General features: G+C 41.0%; 1 pseudogene; it reads right to left on the minus strand.

The window, feature by feature from the left end:
* Positions 1 to 848: 848 nt before the first annotated feature.
* On the minus strand, positions 849 to 948 carry LOC127124304 (uncharacterized; annotated as a pseudogene).
* Between the last annotated feature and the right edge of the window lie 9,220 nt (positions 949 to 10,168).

A 10,168-nucleotide genomic window follows, 5' to 3' on the forward strand; every position in this document is an offset into this window, starting at 1 on the left:
AGATCTTAGTTTAGCCTTTAGTTTTTTCCCCAAATAATCAAACATTTTTCACCTTAGCTTTACGTAGTAACCTTAGATAACGGTATATCGATTCATAAGTCCCTGTGGGATCGATATCTTTTAAAACTACGCGATAGGACTGTGCACTTGCAGTTTGTATCCCATTCTCGACTCACACAGTCGAGCGATCAAGTTTTTGGCGCCGTTGCCGGGGACTTTTATTTAATCGATATCGTAACTCTTCCGTTACGCTGTAGAGACTAAGGTTTCTTTTCCTTCTATTTTCTTTCTTTCGTTGATTTGTATGCCACGCACTCGCTCACAAGGCGAACCGCTCTATTTACGAATCAACGATATCGAACTGTATCTCCGAGTCTTACGACGAATTCGGGAATACCGTGCTGAAAACAATCTCCCTCCTATCGAATTTCCTGATCTCAAAGATCTTCTTCTTTCACCTGAGATGGCAGAACCAGCTCGTGCTCTTAGAGATTACGCCGCTCCATCGCAAGATGAACCGCATTCAAGTATTGCTCCGCCCGCAATCGAAGCAAACAACTTCGAACTCAAACCTTCGCTGTTGCAGGCTGTGCAACAGAACCAATTCTCTGGAAATCTTACCGAAGATCCAAACCTTCATTTATCCGTATTTGTCCAATACGCCGATACTGTTAAAGCTAATGGTGTCACTTCAGAGGCAATTCGACTTCGTCTTTTTCCTTTCTCATTAAGAGATAGCGCTAGAAGATGGCTTCAATATCTCCCTTCCAACTCAGTCACCACCTGGAACGAGTTGAAGAAAGTTTTTCTTGCCCGATATTTTCCGCCAAGCAAAACAGCTATGTTAAGAGCCCAGATAAACGGATTTAAACAGAAAGACAACGAGTCTCTTTTCGAAGCATGGGAAAGATACAAAGACATGATGAGACTTTGCCCACACCATGGTTTGGAAGACTGGTTAGTAATTCATACATTTTATAATGGTCTCTTATACAACACAAGGTTAACAATAGACGCCGCTGCAGGTGGTGCACTAATGAACAAACCTTATGCTGATGCTTACCAGCTTATCGAGAGCATGGCCCAAAACCACTATCAGTGGGGAACCGAACGAACAACGGTGGAAAAACCTCAAACGAAAACTGGCATGTACGAGATAAGTAACCTTGATCACGTTAATGCAAAAGTGGATGCTTTGGTCCAGAAAATTGAAAGTTTAAACGTATCACCCCCAGCCGCCGTGGTTGCTATAACTCATAATTGCGAGGTCTGTGGAATCCAAGGTCACACTCCTGCGGAATGTCAACTCTTGACTGGAATCCAAGCAGAGCAAGTGAACTATGCTCAAGGAAGCCCCTACTCGAATACCTATAACCCAAATTGGAAGAACCATCCAAACTTTTCATATAAGAGTAATAATGCTTTGTACGCACCTGGACAGTCTCCAAATCAAGCCCCATCTATACCACCGGGATATCAGAAACCGAATCCATCCATGCCTAACAATAACACCCCTAGGAAATCCAACTTGGAAATCATGATGGAAAACTTTATAGCTTCCCAACAACAAACCAATAAAGATTTCTTAAACCAGAACATACACACTGGCGAACAACTTAAACAACTAGCAAGCAAAGTAGATGCCTTGGCTACCCATAACAAAATGCTGGAAACACAAATATCACAAGTAGCTCAACAACAAGCACCTACTGCTGCCCCAACTGGTACATTCCCTGGACAACCCCAACCTAATCCGAGAAGCCAAGCTCATGCAATTATATTAAGAAGTGGAACGGAAGTGGAAGGACCGTCTGATCCAAGGATAGAAAACCAAAACCCTAAGAAATCAACTGAGGAAAGTGAACCTAAGGAAAAGGAAGAGAGAAATAAGGAAACCCTAGAAAAGAAGGAACCTTATGTACCTCCACCACCTTACAAACCACCTATCCCTTACCCTCAAAGGCTTGTTAAAACCAAAGATGCGGGCCAATTTAGAAAATTTGTTGATCTCCTTAAACAATTAAACGTTACAATTCCGTTCACTGAAGCTATTACGCAGATGCCCTCATACGCTAAATTCTTAAAAGAAATTCTTTCTAATAAGAGGAAACTTGAGGATAGCGAAACCGTTACACTCCCTGCCGAATGTAGCGCTATAATCCAAAACATGCCTCCTAAACTCAAGGATCCGGGTAGTTTCTCTATCCCCTGTCACATAGGAAAATTTGTCATCGACAAAGCTTTATGCGATTTAGGAGCCGGAATTAGCGTTATGCCTTTATCCATATGTAAGAAACTGGAAATGGGAGAATTAAGACCAACCAAAATGTCTGTGCAACTAGCAGATCGTTCCATCAAATATCCTGTAGGAATCCTTGAAAACGTTCCCGTACGCATAGGTCAGTTTTACATTCCCACTGACTTTACAATTATGGACATTAGAGAAGATGATATTACACCTATTATACTAGGAAGACCGTTCTTAGCAACCGCCGGTGCAATCATAGACGTAAAACGAGGACGACTCACCTTCGAAGTAGGTGAAGAGAAAATTGAATTCATTCTTTCCCAATTCTTGAAAGCACCTGCAATAGAAGATACATGTTACTTCATGGATATCATCGATGAATGCATAAAAGAAGCAGAGTTAGGAGAAGACAAATCATCAGACTATCTTTTAGAAGACAAATCTAACCAATGTTTAGCAATAACACCGGACCCTACGCAATGTCTTAACAAACCAACCCCTGACCTGAAAACACTTCCCAAAAATCTGAGATATGAATTCCTAGACTTAGAACTTGAACGACCTGTGATAGTTAATGCAGATCTAGGAAGACTCGAAACAGAAAAACTCCTACATATCTTAAGGAAGTATCCCTCCGCACTAGGATACCACATCACCGATCTTAAAGGAATAAGCCCTTCTATTTGTATGCACCGCATCATGTTAGAAGAAGACTGTAAAACCTCTAGGGAACACCAGAGGAGACTAAATCCGATCCTAAGTGAGGTAGTAAAGAAGGAAATAACCAAGTTATTAGAAGCAGGTATTATATATCCTATATCTGATAGCAAATGGGTTAGTCCTGTACACGTTGTACCAAAGAAAGGAGGCATAACCGTTATTGAAAACGAAAAAGGAGAAACTATAACTAAACGAATCGAATCGGGATGGAGAATGTGCATTGACTATAGGAAACTAAACAAAGCAACCCGAAAAGATCATTTCCCTTTACCATTCATTGACCAAATGTTAGAACGATTAGCAAAACACTCACATTTCTGTTATCTAGACGGTTATTCAGGCTTCTTTCAAATACCAATTCACCCTGATGACCAAGAGAAGACAACGTTCACATGCCCTTTTGGTACCTTCGCTTATAGACGAATGCCGTTTGGTCTGTGTAATGCCCCTGCGACCTTTCAAAGATGCATGATGGCAATTTTTGCCGACTTTCTCGAAAACATCATGGAAGTATTTATGGATGACTTTTCTGTATACGGACAAAGTTTCGAAGAATGCCTTGAAAACCTAGAAAGAGTCCTTGAGCGATGTGTGAAAGTAAACTTAGTACTTAACTGGGAGAAGTGCCACTTTATGGTACAAGAAGGAATTGTTTTAGGACACATCATCTCGAACAGAGGAATTGAAGTAGACAAAGCCAAAATAGAGGTAATCGAAAATCTTCAACCCCCAAGAACCGTGAGAGAAGTACGAAGCTTTTTAGGACACGCCGGTTTTTACCGACGATTCATCAAAGACTTCTCTAAGATAACTAAACCTCTAACCGGACTATTGATGAAAGATGCTGAATTCATATTCGACGATAACTGTTTAAAAGCATTTCAAAAGCTTAAGCAAGCATTGATCTCAGCACCCATAATGCAGACACCAGACTGGAATGAACCATTCGAAATAATGTGCGATGCCAGTGATTATGCTGTAGGTGCTGTTTTAGGACAAAGAAAGGATAAAAAGCTTCACGTTATATATTACGCAAGCAGAACCCTGGATGAAGCGCAAATGAATTACGCCACTACCGAGAAAGAACTCCTAGCAGTGGTATTTGCGCTAGATAAATTTCGTTCTTACTTGGTAGGAGCCAAAATAATAGTCTACACTGATCACGCTGCTATCAGGTACCTTTTAACAAAAAAGGATGCTAAACCTAGACTACTAAGATGGATCTTGTTGCTACAAGAATTCGACTTAGAAATCAAGGACAAGAAAGGAACTGAAAACGTAGTAGCAGACCACCTCTCTAGACTTGAGAACCTTGAACCGGAAAGAACATCAATTAATGATGATTTCTCGTACGACAAACTTATAGCTACTTTGGAAGAGAACAACTCCGACATGCAAGTAGAAACCACCTTAGCTATATCTGCCACACCATGGTACGCTGATCTCGTCAATTATTTAGCTGCCGGAATAGTTCCACCTACTTTATCTTACCAGCAGAAGAAACGATTCTTCTACGACATAAAACACTATTACTGGGATGATCCCTTACTTTTCAAAAGAGGCCCCGACGGTATTTTCCGTCGATGTATACCCGAAGAAGAAGTAGAAAATATAATCCAACACTGCCACTCCGCTCCTTATGGTGGACACACAAGTACATCCAAGACCTGCTCTAAAATCCTACAAGCTGGCTTTTATTGGCCAACTATATGGAAGGACGTACATGCGGCTATTAAGGAGTGTGACAGATGTCAACGCACGGGAAACATATCTAGACGTGACGAAATGCCGCAAAAAGGTATTTTGGAAGTAGAGATTTTTGACGTGTGGGGGATAGACTTCATGGGACCTTTCCCATCCTCTTTCGGTAACAAATACATACTCGTGGCAGTTGACTACGTATCAAAATGGATCGAAGCTATAGCTTCTCCAACAAATGACACCCTGTCGCATCACGCGAAAAACCGGCGGGAAAAAGAAACAACAGAGCCGCCACCGTGCGTTATTTATCCCAAAAGAGGGAAAGGAAACGCTCAGAGTAAACCTAGGAAAGAACATGGTCTCGCGACCAAAGAGAAAGGGTTCGGGAGTCGGTTATGCGAAGGGAAGGTATTAGCACCCCTACGCATCCGTAGTACTCTACGGGATCCACGCACAAAAGGAAGGAATATTGGTTGCTAAACACTGCTCGAACACACACACACTGGCTGAAAGAGACAAAAGAGACTGACTGAAACTGACTCGGCAGGATATCGTATCCTGGGTCTACTTAGTCTATCAGGCATAGACATCAGAGTCGAAGTAGTTCGGACTGGGGAAACAACACATGCTCGCTAGGATATCGCATCCTATGCATACGTATCTTCTCGGACGAGAGAAGAATCAGAGCATTCGTAGCTCGGCTGACACCTACTAAAAGCTAGACAAATACACACCACAAGATGGCAAACATGGAGCCCGACTACCACTCGATGGAATTACGTCAGCATCCGAACCAAAACACACACAAAAGGGCAAACATGGAGCCTGAATGCCAATAGCTGGGCTTACATCAGCATCCGAACCAAACACACGCACACTGGAACCTAACTGCCACTCGATGGACTTACGTCAGCTTCCAAGCGCACAACAACACAACAAGTTAATAGGGAGTCGGGGACTCAGCCTATAACTGTCAAACACACACTCAAACAAACAGACGACAAATTGCTAAGGAGTCAGGCACTCGAGCCTAGCAACTGTCAAACAACTCACACAAAAAAAAAAAAAAGCGCCCGGAGAGATCAGCTCAATCTCCTGCCTACATACTTCATCTGGTATGAAGATCAGGGCGATGTAGTTCCCCTACGCAGGGATAAAGGACTAGCCTAACCAGATAACAGAGGGAGACACAACTCTAGGGAGACTACGACTCGAGCCTAGATGTTGTCATGCAAAATCAACCCTAAGTTATGGTTTCCAGCTAAATGGCACAAGGGCCAACCTATCCTAAGTATGGCTCACACAGGAAGCAAGCCACACACACTTAACTTGCACAGGAAGCAAGCCAAGCAAAACCTAACTTGCACAGGAAGCAAGTCTAAACTAAACCTAACTTGCACAGGAAGCAAGTCAAACTAAACCTAACTTGCACAGGAAGCAAGTCAAACTATCCTAACTTGCACAGGAAGCAAGTCAAACTATCCTAACTTGCACAGGAAGCAAGTCAAACTATCCTAACTTGCACAGGAAGCAAGTCAAACTATCCTAACTTGCACAGGAAGCAAGTCAAACAATCCTACAAGCACAGATAGCACACGCTATACACAAGCAAGTGGCTCAAACAAGGGTTAGGTTTTAGTCAAGGGGTCATATCAACCTCGACAAACAAACCTCTGGAACTGGGTGAATGTGCTCTTAACCTTGCCATTGAGGGGCTAAGGTGAAGCAGATGAAAGGATGAGTGAAGATAAGACTTCACAGCTCTTATCCCTGGCCTGGGAGAGCTCAAGACAAGAATGTGTGGGTTCAGAAAGTGGGAACCCTTCTACACATTTAAAACTGACTCAACTGTACCATTGTACAAGATCTTGGGTTTGTATCTGTAATGCATCAACACAGTGGTGTGAGCAAAACAGATGACACACTGAATAGTGGGGGATAGATCGCATATCCCTACCTTCCACCAATTGCCTCTTCACTTAGGAGGACTTTGACTCTATGCAAGGACAAAAGTAAACAGTCACAAACATTGCCTCTTAAGGAGGACTTCAGACAGTTGCCTGGCCAAGTAACAGGCCAGGTCTTCCAGACTACATGAAGACAAAGAGACATACCTCAATGCAAATTGCTTATACAAGCAAAGCAAAGCAAAAAGTTCACAAGGAACTAAGCAACTAAAGCACCTGAAACAGTCAAGCAGATGTTAGTATGCAACTTTAAACCAAACAAAAGGAAACAGAGGTCAACAGTTAATTAGGGGGCACATGGGTGTGCAAGGCACAAGGCTTTAGGGCATGAGAGCCAAGCCACCTACAAAACACACAAGTTAGACAATGATGTTTAAGCAAGCTCAATCAAAAGAATTGGTCTTAATGGCCATTTGATGGTCAACCTGAAAACACAAACTCAAAGGTGAGTAACAGGACCACTAGGGCAAGCCTAGGGTCAAAAGTGAGCAAGCATCCAAAATCATGTTCAAACCATTAGGAAACAAAACCAATTGGGTTCACATTCATATCAATCACTATCATCATTTCATGAACAAATTAGGTCAAAGTGTGACAAACAGAAGCTCATAGAAGTCAACAGCAAGACTTAACTCAAAAGCAATCTAAACATTTTCCAAAAATCACCAAATAAATCATGATCAAACCTAACACATAGCATGGTAAGCATGTCAAATTTCATCCCATTTGGATGAGAGGAAGGCAGTCAATGAAAATCATGAAGTCAAACCAAATTCAAGCATGCACAAAGAAAGTCAACAAGCATGGGTCAACTTCAAAAAATCATATCAAATTGAAAACAGATGAGAAATGGATGAGATTAACACCAATGCCAAGTTTGAGATGTCTAGTTATCACATATCAAATTTCATGTCCATCTAATAAAGTATGAGAATTTCACAAATGAAATGGGAACATGTATCACACAAGGTCGACATTTGACTAGGCAGGGAAGAAAAATCTCAAACAAATGGAAAGTAGTTCAAATAAATCCAAGAAAATTCACAAGTCAACTAGACATACAAGAGGAGGCTCATGCAAAATTTCAAGTCATTTGGAGGTCAAGAAGCATGGCAATGAAAATCATGAAATTGGTCATCAATGGTGTGAAACAAATTGTCACACCCTAATTCAAAAAATCATATCTCACAAACCACAAATGATAAATTCACAAACTTTATATCAAAATCACCATGAGTGTGTCTAGTTTAAGCACAATAAATTTGGGAGCCATTGGATACATTCTCATCATTTCACAATTGATTTGGCAAAGTGTACAAATTTGGTCACATGTCACAAACCCTAAGGCCAATTAAAAACCACTCATCCAAAAATTCTGGAAAAATAATGATAAAAAAGTAGAGATCATGATGAACACAACACAAAAAATCCCATTGAATTTGGATTAAAATTGAAGCTTTTATGATTTTTGCAAGATTGGTGATTTGAATGTGAAATTAATTGAATTAATATTTGAGAAAATGGCATTTTTGTAATATTGGAATCCACTTATTTAAACACAGCCGTTTTGGCCCTAAAAATAAAATGTTTTCATTGGCCAGTACAAACCAAGGCCAGGCATACGTAGAAAAATTCTGGGAATTACACTTGAAGGCTAGGGTTTCACATACAGTCCTCATTCATCATCTTCAAATACGACTTTTTTCGAAAACGCCCAGAAAATTGAAATCAAACACATCATTCTCATCAACAAACCAAGCACAACAACATTCCAACATCCATTTTCCTTAAATCGAGCCAGGCAAGAAGGAATAATCAAAACAAGTTTTGATCATCAACATTCATTTCGACATTACTCGACCATCACTCAAACATTTTCAAAAAAACAAAACTATCATGAAGCTCAGCATTAAGAGACCTATCTAAAACATGTGTCAATTTGAGAAAATGGGAGGGTCGAATCCATACCTTTTTTGAAGGGCAATTTGTATTCTGGATGTTGTTTGATGTTATTGAAGTGCAACAGTTGCTCAATGGCCCTCCTGATGATGAATGATGAAGTTCTTGTGCCTTGTGGATGCTTGGAGTGAAATTCAATGTTCAACCTCTTTGATGTTTTTTGGACATGAAGTTGAAAAATGCAAGATGGAGTTTTAGAGTACAAGGTTTTGTTGTGTTGGATGATAATAGCATGGTTCCAAATGCAAGGCTTGGTTTTGTTCAATAGTTTGTTGACTGGTTTAGAGGAATGGCCAAGTGAAGTGAATTTTGTGTTTTTTGGTGGCAAGGCAATGTTGGTTCCTTTGTGTCTGGACAGAAGGATTAGGAATGCCAAAGTAGCAAGGTGAGTTAGGCCTTGTTATGTTGGTTTGTTGGCTAGTTGGTTTTTTGAAGATGCAAAGCAAAATGGCCAGGTGAGGTTTTAGAATGCTACTGGTTTTTTCATGGCAGGTAATCTTCAAGAGTTCTATGTTGTTTGTGGCAGCAAAATGAAATGCATAGCAAGGGTGAGGTTTGAGAATTTTTGCTGGTCTGCTAATGCAGGGTTTGACAGGAAATGCAATTGTTTGATGTTCCTTGTTTAAAGCCAGGCCAGAGTTAGGTTACCTCACTTGGTGTTTTTGAATAGGTCTTGAAGAAGTGCAAGAAGAGGTTGTCTTTTGAAGATGAATGAGAGGTTGGTTTAAAGGCAATGGCTATTGGAAGCTGCTTCTGGTGGTAAGGCAAAGGAAAGGTTTGTAAAATGAGAAACTGAGATTGAAAAAACTGATATGGTTGGCAAGGCAGGATTAGTTGCGGCTACCAGTTTTGATGACAGGAAAAATGCAAAATGGCCAGGTGATCTTTTTTAGGATGAGTGATGAATGGTCCTGCTATGTGGCTGCCATGGATTTTCTGAAATGCAAAGCAACTAGCAAGGGTGAGTTTTTAGAATGCTGTATCCAGTGTGGTTTGTTATGTTTGTTGACAGAAAATGGCAAGGTGAGGGCATGATTTTCTGCTGCAGTGTGGCTTGGTCTTTTTTGAGGTTATTGAGTTTTTGACAGCCCAAGCCTAATGCCAATATCAGGGTGAGTTGGAGAGGAGTGTTTTATGGCAAGGCAGGTTTTTTTCATCATGAGTCTGAACAGCTTTTTTGACAGAAAATGCAAGTGGCAAGGCTTTGGTTGGAAAATGCAAGTGAGGTTTTGGAATGCTACTGGTTTTTCATGGCAGAAAAATATGATGGAAGTGGTTGGTCAAGCTACCTAAGTTTGTGTTGTGTCTTTGATGCTTCTTGACAGCAAAAGAAATGCAAAGCAAGGTTTTTGTTTGAGGTCGTGTTGTATGCAGTGGTTAGAGGATTTTGTTCTTTTTGTTTGGACAGCAAATAGCAAGGTGAGGGCATTGTGCATCCATGATTTTCTGCTGCAGTATGGTGGTATGCTGCTAGCAGCCCTTTCATGACAGGAAATGCAGGAGGGTATGGTTGTTCTTGGCAGAAAAATAGGAATGCCAGTAGGAGAGAGTCAACATGAGTGAGTTGTATGCC

The sequence above is a fragment of the Lathyrus oleraceus genome, chromosome 2, assembly GCF_024323335.1.
Source record: "Lathyrus oleraceus cultivar Zhongwan6 chromosome 2, CAAS_Psat_ZW6_1.0, whole genome shotgun sequence".
Taxonomy (NCBI): Eukaryota; Viridiplantae; Streptophyta; class Magnoliopsida; order Fabales; family Fabaceae; genus Lathyrus; species Lathyrus oleraceus.